At 43.5% G+C, this 12,392-nt stretch overlaps 1 protein-coding gene and 1 long non-coding RNA gene across 7 annotated transcripts in view; both read left to right on the forward strand.

The window, feature by feature from the left end:
• LOC123504992 (trichohyalin-like) overlaps window positions 1-12,392 on the forward strand; it is a 335,118-nt gene that overhangs the window by 218,721 nt on the left and 104,005 nt on the right. The window lies entirely within an intron of this gene.
• LOC123504999 overlaps window positions 446-12,392 on the forward strand; it is a 22,738-nt gene continuing 10,791 nt past the window's right edge. The window contains exons 1-2 of one of the 2 annotated variants that reach the window (XR_006675014.1): window positions 446-591; window positions 725-938. This is a non-coding gene — a long non-coding RNA (uncharacterized LOC123504999). The remainder of the gene's footprint in view (window positions 592-724; window positions 939-12,392) is intronic. The other variant, XR_006675015.1, reaches the window with a different exon arrangement.

Here is a 12,392-nt window from a genome sequence, read left to right on the forward strand (position 1 = left end):
TGGTGACATGTAGGTAACTTTAAACCACTCGACAAATAACAGTGTTGCTGTAGCGTGATATCATGAGAGAGTTATAAATTCTTGATAGTACACGCCACACACACACAATAGGATTATTCATGAATTGTTAAATCCCAATGTTACTAAGACTCGTATTTGAAAATCGTGCAATAACTGCTACGAGTATGTAGATTGAAGCAGTCGTTTGAACTTCCGTCACTAATTTGAGTGGAGGTGAGACTTACAAAGCTTCGCATGCCGGAAGTCTCTTGTTATAAAAATGTTTCGAAACTTTGAGCGTCGGAAGGAGGAAACTCAATTGGACATAGTGGCACTTCCACGTAATTTGTGTGAGATATTTTTATTGCTCGACAGAGAGGAAATGTGTAAATAAAACTGAAGAGGTTCTTGCTGTATTCATATTTTTATATTTCTATTTGAAATTGTTAATGAGGAGATACGTAAAGACAACACAAATGAACTGTTTCGGTTTTCTCTGATGAATTCCGAGGCCCGGCTAGTGATGGCCAGGCCGTGCTGAGGGTAGGATGTGGGAGTGACTCCGAATTTGGCCCCTGCTGTACTACTAAGGTAAATTTATTATATAGTGTGTAATGCGTCAAAAAAACAAGATATATGGACCTGTATGGCATAACTTAATCGTATATTCAACTGCAGACCAGATTAAAGTAGCTAACGAAAATTAATGATCGCACTTATGAAGGTTGTACGTGGCCGGTGATGGTCAAGAAACGCCACTGGCCCTACACAAGCCACGCAGAGCTTTGACGTCACATGTGCCCCTGGAGCCTTGCCTTGCCTGACACATCTTCCTACTAAAGTATCAGTGCTGCTCCTCTTCGCCGCCGCTATACCAAGCCTCACCTTGCTCTACATGCACTGAACGCAAAGCAGGTGACAAATTGGCAACGTTTCAGGTACAATGTAAAGGTTGAGATGGTAGTTATTTTGCCTTTTTATTTTGCCGAGTGGGTTTGACAGTAACGTTGTTTGTAGGAGCATTACTTAAAAGCTTGATGCATATCTCTTCATTTCACCGTAGCGATCCACAACACACTATATGGTGCCACGTCATTCTCGCCACCCAACACACGCTAGACCAACCCACACCACACCACACCACACCACAGAACGCCTCACAACACATTAGCCGACGTCACACCACAGCACACCACGACACACCACAGTCATGCCATTCTACGCCACACCCAACCACACACTGTATCACATCATGCTGCACCACACCACACGACACCCAACACCACATCATCCCACACCACGCCACACGACAACCAACACCACAACACCCCACACCACAACCAACACCACAACACCCCACACCACAACGCTCCACACTACAAAACCACTCCTTTCCACCTGAAATCGGCTCTCTCTCTCTCTCTCTCTCTCTCTCTCTCTCTCTCTCTCTCTCTCTCTCTCTCTCTCTCTCTCTCTCTCTCTCTCTCTCTCTCTCTCTCTCTCTCTCTCTCTCTCTCTCTCTCTCTCTCTCTCTCTCTCTCTCTCTCTCTCTCTCTCTCTCTCTCTCTCTCTCTCTCTCTCTCTCTCTCTCTCTCTCTCTCTCTCTCTCTCTCTCTCTCTCTCTCTCTCTCTCTCTCTCTCTCTCTCTCTCTCTCTCTCTCTCTCTCTCTCTCTCTCTCTCTCTCTCTCTCTCTCTCTCTCTCTCTCTCTCTCTCTCTCTCTCTCTCTCTCTCTCTCTCTCTCTCTCTCTCTCTCTCTCTCTCTCTCTCTCTCTCTCTCTCTCTCTCTCTCTCTCTCTCTCTCTCTCTCTCTCTCTCTCTCTCTCTCTCTCTCTCTCTCTCTCTCTCTCTCTCTTAAACTGTTTACAACACACAATGAACACGGACGCTTCACTTGATACTGATACAGAGTTAGCTTAATGGTATGGAGGAGGAGTGTGAGGGCGTTACTTAATGTGCAAGTTAGTGGTCCCAGCGGATGCTCACGTTGTTTTGGCCTGGCGGGGAACCAGTCATTAGTATCCTCGTAGGCGTGGTATGGTTTATTAGGCAGTCAACGGAACAAGTGGAATCCTTTTGAAATGGAAAACAAGGAGGAGGAGGATGATAATCAGACAGAGGAGAGGTGGGAAGAGGAGGAGGAGGAGGAGGAGCTAATGAATGCTTTTATGTCCTTAATTGTTTTGTTAGTGTTGTTCATTTTCACTGCTCTCCTTACTTGTTTACCACCTTACTTGTTCATGTATTCAAATTAACAGGAGAGTTCATGCAGAGATCGTTAAGTCGAAGCTGCGTGGGTGCCGTATAATACGTAGCAGTTACCCAAGTCAATTCGAGCTAAAATGAAATTAACTTTTTTTTCTTCCTGTCTTTAACTGAAGTAATGGTGAGTCATCAGTCTTATTACCAAAATTGGGAACAGTTTGCCTTCCACTGTTATCTTCTTTTTACGACTTGAACACTTCCTAAAGTTTAATTGATCCTCCATTATTTCGTTTTCCTCTTTCATGTTCCTCTGGATACAATGGCACATTAACTCCTTCTATTAACTCCTTCTTTACGATAGACTACATGTCACGTATTTATCTTTTTCTGTAATTGTTGTTACGAGTCCGTTTATATACACTCTTGGTTATTAAAGGAATGTACATGTGTGGGTCTTGTCGGCTGTAGTTTATATGTGAAGGGCTGACGCCCCCTCAGTGTGTGTATGTGTGAGGTGAAGGTTACTGCAGTGGGAGGGGAGTGTCGTTGTGGGAAGCGATCAGCGAGCGATGTGTAGCTTGGTGGGCGTCCACTCGACTCAGTCAGTTGTACGTGCCTATTAAAAGAAAAAGCCTTTCCTAAAGCAATGAGTCAGCATTTCTCCATGTTGCACAACTTTCACCTAGGCTAATGTTATAAAGATTTGGAAATTTACTTCGAGGCTTTCCTGAGGAAAAGATAGCACTGCACGCGTTCTTGCATGATGTGGCAAGCAGCGCCGTTCCTTGTGTATCAAACTGATCTTGGCAAATTGTTCTGGCAGGTCTTCCTTGTAGAGAAGCATTGACGTTGATTTTTTCTTATACCATGAGTTTCTCTATTGCCTTTAACTGTCCAACATCATAAATGTAAGAAAACCTTCGTTCTCAGCAGCGTGGGAAGCAAATAGATTTTATTGCTCGGGTGTTGGCTGAGTTTCGAGCCTGGTGTTTCGAGCCTGGTGTTTCGAGCCGGGTGTTTCGAGCCAGGTGTTCCGAGGCGTTGGTGGGATATTATTGCTCAACCGATGAGACAAATGGGCACCTGAATGTTTCTTGCACAGTTGACCAAACTTCATTTTCTTCTGAAAGGAAAACAAATGGAGGTTGTTTCTTGGCCCTAAGATTTACCATTGGGCGAAGACGTATAAAGCGCTGGATGGATGTACAGGATTATTAGAAACCAAGCAGTTTCGAAGAGAAACCGAAGTATAGTCAGGCCAGGGACGGTGTGTATTAGTGTGGCGCCAAGTATCTTCTGTCCCTACCTACCATACACTTCCACCATCACAATCACCATCAATAATCGCTCACATATTAGATGACAGACAAGACATAACGTGTTCTGATATCTGCTTTAGTCACACTATTACTGTGCTTTTACCTTCCTTCCTTGCAGTGTGGAATGCAGGAAGTTAACAATTTAAGATTCACCTTAGCATCAATAACGGAAGTGTAGGGAAATTGCTTTTGCGTAAGTGCATAGCCATCAATTACGTTCGTCCCTCGGTCACTCGGTTTCTTATTACTTCACATCACCTTCCATGAAACAGCCAGCGAATTGAAATATAACTACATTTTCGTATCAATAACAGAATATACAGAAACTTGCTTATTCCTCTTTGAAAATACTGCATTGTTCCGTGCCAACGTTCAAACTGGTTATTAGAATTGAGACATCGCAATAAATAGCTTGTATGGTGCCAAGCTGGACTTTGAGAGCACGTAACATTTTACAACAGCAACAAAAATATCGGAATCTAACACACAACCTTTATGGCGCACAGACCTTTTGGCAACCCGTGAAATCCGTTCTGTCACACTTCACGGACGGCACTACTGTTTGACGTGCCTGCCTCTTCACTCTCGACGCTGGCATATGGAGGCTTTCAAGGTGATGCATCGTCGTAAAGACCTTCATGAAATATTAGTAGAGAAGGTATGCGAAGTTCTTAGTGTTCCTAGTCTCTGCTACATCACGATTTCTCAAGTTCATCGGAATATAAATGTGTGTGGGAAGGAGAGTGAAGGGAAAGCGGGGTATAGGAGGAGACAAAATGGGAAAGGAGATTAATAAGACGAATACGGGAGAAGAAAATGAGAAAATTGAGCCGGAAAGAAAATGTAGAAGTAAAGGGAGTGGTAGAAAAATGAAAATGAAAGGAGTAGAAGGAAATATGAAACAAAGAAGAGAAAGGAGGAAAATTAAGAGTGACTGCAGAGGAAACAAAACCTTGCAAGAAATGGGAAATATGAGTTGAAAACGAGGGAAAGGAAAGGGACAGAAAAGTGGAAAGTGAAGAGATGATAAAAATAGGAAAAAAAACACATGAAGGAAAAGGAAAAGCACGACAAAAAAATAGGTAACTATGAGGGAGAAGGAAATACAAAAGAAGAGAAGAGAAATAAATAGGGAAGGAGGGAAAGAATATAAATACCGGTTCATCCAAAGGGAATCAGACGGACAATGTGACTTACTTTCCAGCAGAGATCTCCACCACAGCATCCTAAAGCCTCTCCTATTGACCACCACCACCACCACCACCACCACCACCTCTTCCTTCGTCGCTCACTGCTCATGTTCCTCCCTTCCATCACAACCACCACCAGAATCACACCACCAGTTTGCGTCCTTTGAAACCACCACTCCTTCCTCCTCCTCCTCCTCCTCCTCCTCCTCCTCCTCCTCCTCCTCCTCCTCCTCCTCCTTGCATTGTTGTTGGGTTAGTTTCTCTTACACTGATAAACCTTCACGAACACAAGAAGTTTTTATCCGCCTCTCTTGCATACAAATGTTCAACGTCAGATTAATTCTCGTTGATATGATTGTAAATTTTAGTCTTTCTCTTTATTTACTTAGGAAAGTGTTTGTATCATTTATCTTTTGTGCTTTTAGACTTTTTTTCGCCTGCTTATTTGTATGTATGTCAGAGAGAGAGAGAGAGAGAGAGAGAGAGAGAGAGAGAGAGAGAGAGAGAGAGAGAGAGAGAGAGAGAGAGAGAGAGAGAGAGAGAGAGAGAGAGAGAGAGAGAGAGAGAGAGAGAGAGAGAGAGAGAGAGAGAGAGAGAGAGAACGCTATAGGTGATAATGGACACAGTGATTAATGGAGGTAATAATTGCGGTAAGGAGAAAAGAGAGGAGTAATGGTCGAGGTGAAATAACGTTAGATAACATAATAATAAGTTTGGGTGGAGATAAATTTAGAGGAGACGAGGTGGAGGGGAGGGAGAAGGCAAAGTGGGAGTAATGGAGGAGAGGAGCACAGGTGGTGGCGAGGATAATAGTACTGAAGTGGCAGTGGCGGTGGTGGTGGTAGGAAGATTAATGAATGGAGTTCACCCAATTGTTTTATCTTGTAAACTGAATGATAATTAAGGCTGCAAGTTTTCTTCGTTAGTCTTTTTATTCTCATTAACGGCGTTTAGAGAGAGAGAGAGAGAGAGAGAGAGAGAGAGAGAGAGAGAGAGAGAGAGAGAGAGAGAGAGAGAGAGAGAGAGAGAGAGAGAGAGAGAGAGAGAGAGAGAGAGAGAGAGAGAGAGAGAGAGAGAGAGAGGAAAAATTAATGGTTTGGGGAAATGTTTACACCTTTTTGCCATGACGTTTTTTTTTTGTGTGTGTGTGTGTGTGTGTGTGTGTGTGTGTGTGTGTGAGTGTGAGTGCGGGCGGGCTGTCACTGGTTATGGATAGTAAATGACTCACTGTACACGTGTCTCCTGTTACGTGTGCTAAAGGTGGTGGGAGGAACATGATGATGGCTGGTTTTCTTATTCGTTATCATTGCATCCATATAACAACACACAAAGGAAGAACAGAATATGGCCTGTTGGGAAGATAAACTACGCAGTCGAATAGAAAGTAAAATAAGGAAGATAGTCAACGTGAAGAATGTTGAAAAAGCAAATATGGAGCGTGATTTGTTACCATTGATAGATGCAAAAGAAAAGAAACACTCTGTGGGAAATAGAAGTAAGATTTCCCGGAGGATTTATGAGATTTTGCCACCACCACCACCACCACCACCACTACCACAACACCCATCGTCCACACTCCCAAGTTTCTCCACACTCGCTCCACCGCCCACAGCTTCCTCGTTTATTATCTTCACGCTTCGCCTTCACATCCATATCCCACGCAGCTTTCTCTCTCTCTCTCTCTCTCTCTCTCTCTCTCTCTCTCTCTCTCTCTCAATCCAATCACCACCAACACACTCGTATCTCACATCACCACCACCACCACCACCTGTCTCGAGAAACACCCACTCGCTTTACACCGCCAAAGGAAAACAAAACAGGTGGAAATGAAGAGATAAATATATAGAAAGAGAGAGAGAGAGAGAGAGAGAGAGAGAGAGAGAGAGAGAGAGAGAGAGAGAGAGAGAGAGAGAGAGAGAGAGAGAGAATTACGTGGTCTTGTGTAAAGTTTCAAGTGTTAAAAATTCGAAAAATGTATTATATTTGTATTTTTGTCTTATAATCGCCGTGTAAACTTTTACAACTGAATTAACTAAGAGAGAGAGAGAGAGAGAGAGAGAGAGAGAGAGAGAGAGAGAGAGAGAGAGAGAGAGAGAGAGAGAGAGAGAGAGATTCACTGGGTCACTGCAGTTTCCAATCTATCAAATTTAAGAAATATTGGTTCAGAGAGAGAGAGAGAGAGAGAGAGAGAGAGAGAGAGAGAGAGAGAGAGAGAGAGAGAGAGAGAGAGAGAGAGAGAGAAAGGATCATACGTGGGTAGAGGAACAAAATAGCGTCTACGTAAGGTCGGGACAGTGTTGAGGCGAAGAGTGCCAGACTTCCGTGTTTGTGATGGTGGTGCAATGCCCTTTTCTTTATCCCTTCTTTTCTTCACAATTCACCTCCACCGTCATCACCGCCTCTCTTCATCATCCTTTGTTGTTTTTCTTTTATTCGCTTCGTCTTTGCTCTTCTTTCTTGTTGTCATGAAATTGTCTGGTTTTCTTTCTCTTTCCTTTTTCCTTGGTGTCGTGACATTTTTTTTTTCTTTTCGTTTGCTCTATTTCTTCCTTATTCTCTAACTAGTTTGTCTGCTTTCCAGTTTTTTTCTTGATATTTTCACGCTTTTTTGTGTGTGTCATTCTTCGTTAGTATTTCTATTCCTTTGCCTTCTTGTTCTTTCTCCTCTTCTTATCTTCGTCTCTTTGATCATTGGCTCTCTGCTACTTATCCTTTTCATCCTTGTTCGTCTCATTGCCGTTCTTTATATCCTAGTTATATCCCATCACAAAGTACTATTTTTTTCTTTCATGTTTTCTTTCTAGTTCTCGTCCTTCTTCACGTTCTCGGCCTCGTCTTTGTTGCCCTCGTCCTTCTCGCCTTTGTCCCTCGATCCTTATCCTGTTTACCTTTCTTGTCACTGTTGTTGCCAATATATTTCTCGTCCTTTCCTTTCCTATGTTTTCTTACCTTTAACTATACCATTCCCTCCCACCACCACCATCACCACCACTACCAATGCCACCATCACCAGTGCCACCCGCCGAGTTCCTCCCAGCTCTGTATAATAACCCCATTCATTAATCTCTCTCTCTCTCTCTCTCTCTCTCTCTCTCTCTCTCTCTCTCTCTCTCTCTCTCTCGTAATATTTCCCCACACAAATAAGTGGCCTTGTTAGTGGCTTTTGATAAACACCCCACTTGCCCAAAGTTAGCCCAGCATGCTTTGAATTTTGTCCCCTTTAACTAGAACACCGCTCGCCACTCCAGCCAGCCAGCCAGCCAGTCGCCCCTTCCTCCTCTTCCTACTCCTCCACCATCACCACCACCACCACCACCTCTTCCTCCTCCTCCTCCTCCTCCTCCTCCCTCTACCACCTTCGATCCTGTCGTCATCCATCCTCTCAACGTTCATATCCCATCCATCCATTTTGACTATAACTCTCCGCCCACCTTTACTTTTATTTAATCTCCTTCCCTCCTTCCTTCGCAACTCCACCGTCTGCTGCTGTTGCTCCTGCTAGATGTTTGATGTAAGGAAAGTGGGCTATGGTAATGAGGGATTTAACGAGGCCATGATAGAGGAGGAGGAAGCAAGAGGAGGAGGAGGAAGAAGAGTTTGGTGCCATTGTGTCTAGTGCAAGTGTTGTCTGTAGCCAGCTGGTGTTAATCCATTTTTTCTCACTTAGATTTTTTCTCTCATTTGTTTCTTTCCCTTAAACTTCTGGCTCTTGTTGCATTTTTGTTTTTCCCTTTTTGAATGTCTTCGCCTCTCCCTCTCTTTCCCATTTCCTTGTGTTTCCTCTCCTCTCATCGCCATTGTCTTTATTTTTCATCCCTACGTGTGCTCTTATTTTTTCTCCTTTCCATTCACCCACGTTTCCTTCCCTTTCTTCGTTTTGTGTTTTTGTCACTTTGTCTTACCTTTTTGTTTCTTATTTTTTTACTTCTCTCTCTTCGTCTTCCTCCTTCACTCACCTTCTGTTTCCTCTGTCTGTTTCTCTTGGCAGTTTAACTCTTTCCTTCTTTCCATTTTTATTTTCTTCCTTTATTCTCTCTTTCGCACACCATTTCCCGTCCTTGCACGTCGCTGCTCAGTGCCAGACTTCGTAATTAAAAAGAATCATTGCGAAGTATTTTTTTTCTTTAATGACTCATTTCAGTAATTCATAATTCTATATTTTTTCTAATATTTTCTGCAATTGTAGCATATTAGCTTTTTTGTCAGGAATTCCTTCTGGTTATCTTAATTGCTTTTAGAATATATAAGTATCGATTTTCAACATTTAATAATTTCTGGTATACATCTCCCTTAATTACTCCCTCTGGCACAGTGAGGCTTAGTAAAGCTGGGTAATATTTATAGCAGACCCTGGAGGGGAGGAAAGGGGAGAAGAGGAGGGAAAAGGAGGAGGAGGAATTTTTAGGGATGGAGAGAAGGGCAAGATAAAGGGCGGAGGAAGGAGGCCTGAAGAGAGGTAAGAGCCACCACGGAGCACTTCCGTTTAGGTCTATATCCGGACAGGGCAGGGCATGGCGGCGCCTTCTAGTCCTTTGCCCACCCTTCACCACACCCCGTAATGTTGAGGTAAACCGCCACAGAGACACCGAGTGATTCAGAAATCCAATACGTTCAGATCTAAGCAACACGAAATCGCTTGACATACCAATTTAGATAACGTCGAAGTGCTTTGCTGGATGACGGAATAACATGCGAACACGCTGACTCGCAGTATATAAAGAAACTCCTCTCCAGACGTAAGTGACACAAGTTGTGATGCGCCCGCGAGATGAAATGACGCAGCGCGGTATCTCTAAATGACAAAAGAAAATAAATCGATCATGATTAACGAAGTGGCGATTACAGCTGCATCAAAAGTGACAAATACCAATTTCACTCGGAACGAACCAAGCCACTGAAAAAAAGTATAAAACCAAAGGAACAGAAACGACTTCCCATGAAATATTTGTTCCAAGTGATGCACCTACACTAAATCCCTCCTTGACCAGCCACCAGCAGAGAGGAGAGAAGCGAAGTAAGAGCGACTCGCTCTTGTCTGAATGAGGTTCCTTATCTTGAATGTTGAGGAGAAACTGAAGGGACGCCACGCCGACCACATCATCAGCAGCAAGAGCGTCATGGTGAACCAGCGACGTGCAAGGTAGGGATAAGGGAAAACGGAAATTGAGGAAGTTAAAAGAAAGGGAAACGCAAGTGACTGAGTTTGTGGAAGATGGAAATCAGAAAGGGAGAGGAAGAGGGGTGGAGAATAGGAAACCAGAAGAGCATGAGGAAAGTTAAGGGAAAGATTAAATAAAAAAAAAGTTAAAAATGATAAGAAGTTAGATAACGATGGAAGTGAGGAGGATCACAAGAGGTGGAGAGAGGGAGAGGATGGAGTGGTGGAGGGGAAAGAGGAGGCGGTTAAAAGCCAAAAGAAGGAAAGGAGGTCCTGACTTGAGGCAATGCAGGTGAAAGCTTGCGAATCTATACGATGCGGCAGACGATAGTGTGTGTGTCTGTGTGTCTGTCTGTCTGTCTGTCTGTCTGTCTGTCTGTCTGTCTGTCTGTCTGTCTGCCTGCCTAACTGCGTGCGTGCGTCTGTCTGTCTGTCTGTCTGTCTGTCTGTCTGTCTGTCTGTCTGTCTGTCTGTCTGTCTGTCTGTCTGTCTGTCTGTCTGTGTGTGTGTGTGTGTGTGTGTGTGTGTGTGTGTCTGTCTGTGTGTGTGTGTGTGTGTGTGTGTGTGTGTGTGTGTGTGTGTGTGTGTGTGTGTGTGTGTGTGTGTGTGTGTGTGTGTGTGTGTGTGTGTGTGTGTGTGTGTGTGTGTGTGTGTGTGTGTGTGTGTGTGTGTGTGTGTGTGTGTGTGTGTGTGTGTGTGTGTGTGTGTGTGTGTGTGTGTGTGTGTGTGTGTGTGTACATGTGTGTGTGTGTATGAATATGTAAATGTAATGTGTGTGTGTGTGTGTGTACTGTGTGTGTGTGTGTGTGTGTGTGTGTGTGTGTGTGTGTGTGTGTGTGTGTGTGTGTGTGTGTGTGTGTGTGTGTGTGAGACTTGATGAGGTCAGGTTTATAAGCCGTCACTACATGTTACGTTTATGAATATGTAAATTAATTAACATGAACTACTCGTATTTTCAAGTGGCGGCGGCTCCAACAAGGGTTCCTGCGTCAAGCCAACACGGTAATGGCCTAAAGTTTGAATAATTAAGTGTAACAAAATTTTCTTTTTAAATACCCTACAAACATCATTGAACAAGATACTGACTCCTGTATTTTTCCTCTTTTTTTCTTTTTCCTGCTTTTACTTTTACTTCTCTTGCATCCTTTACTCGTCTATTCCGCTCTCCCAAGTGTCTCTCTCCACTTCATCTTTTTGCACTACCTTATCTCCTTTCCTTTCTTATAATTTACTCGTTTCTCCTAATATGAAAAAATAAGGGAAGCTTCAAGAAGCCATCAAGCATACAAGTACTTATCTCTGAAAAATACCGTATACCAATTTCTACACCTCATTATTCATAAATTTGTCTGGTCTTCTAAAGCTCCCTTATGATTGTTCAGGAGTTAATGAGCTACGAAACCCGGTTAGTTACTCAATCATATAGTAGGTCCCCGCCATAGCACTACCAATGCTACCTGCAGCGCAGTAGCAGTTAACCCCTTCAGTACCATGACGCGTTTCCCCATTCATTCTGCTTACTATTTTGTGATTTTATACAGCTTCAGAAACTTATGTGGGGAAATAAAATAGTGATGACTGTGGCCATTAATCTTCTGACTTCCATAGACCCTTCCTGTCAATTAAATGGTCTAATCGTACACAGATCTCAAGGTAAACTGTCCCAGTATTGAAGGGATTAAACACTTTTAAAACCTTAGTCACTTAATGCACCATGCCACATGCTATTGACTTCCAGGGAATTATGCCAAAGCGATTTAACGTTTATTGGTGTGTATTAGCATCATGTAATAATGCTAAGTGACCTTAATCGAAGCTCGTGATGCCGTGCTGACTTAATTAATTGACTTATGCAGGGGAGGGAACTTCAGGTTTAAGGTGTTTATACTGCGATTTTATGAACAATTAACCTGATTTTATCTGACACACACACACACACACGACACACACACACACACACACACACACACACACACACACACACACACACACATACAGTCCAGCCATACTTTATAGTTATGCGATCATATTGTCTAAAAGGATTTTGATAGGTGTGTGTGTGTGTGTGTGTGTGTGTGTGTGTGTGTGTGTGTGTGTGTGTGTGTGTGTGTGCGCGCGCGCGTGTGAGAGAGAGAGAGAGAGAGAGAGAGAGAGAGAGAGAGAGAGAGAGAGAGAGAGAGAGAGAGAGAGAGAGAGAACCCATTAAAGTAAATGCCCCAGCTATTACATCTCTCTAACATTCCCGGAAAATTTCCTGCCATTTGTATTTCTCTCTCAACAGAGCATCTCGCACAACCAGCCTTTCTCTCTCTCTCTCTCTCTCTCTCTCTCTCTCTCTCTCTCTCTCTCTCTCTCTCTCTCTCTCTCTCTCTCTCTCTCTCTCTCTCTCTCGACCTGCACATGTAAGACAGTATCTCTCTCACACACACCACGTAGTGTAGTGGTTAGCACGCTCGACTCACAATCGAGAGGGCCGGGTTCGAGTCCCGGAGCCGCGAGACAAATGGGCAAGCCTCTTAAT

Source organism: Portunus trituberculatus, chromosome 17 (genome assembly GCF_017591435.1).
Source record: "Portunus trituberculatus isolate SZX2019 chromosome 17, ASM1759143v1, whole genome shotgun sequence".
NCBI lineage: Eukaryota > Metazoa > Arthropoda > Malacostraca > Decapoda > Portunidae > Portunus > Portunus trituberculatus.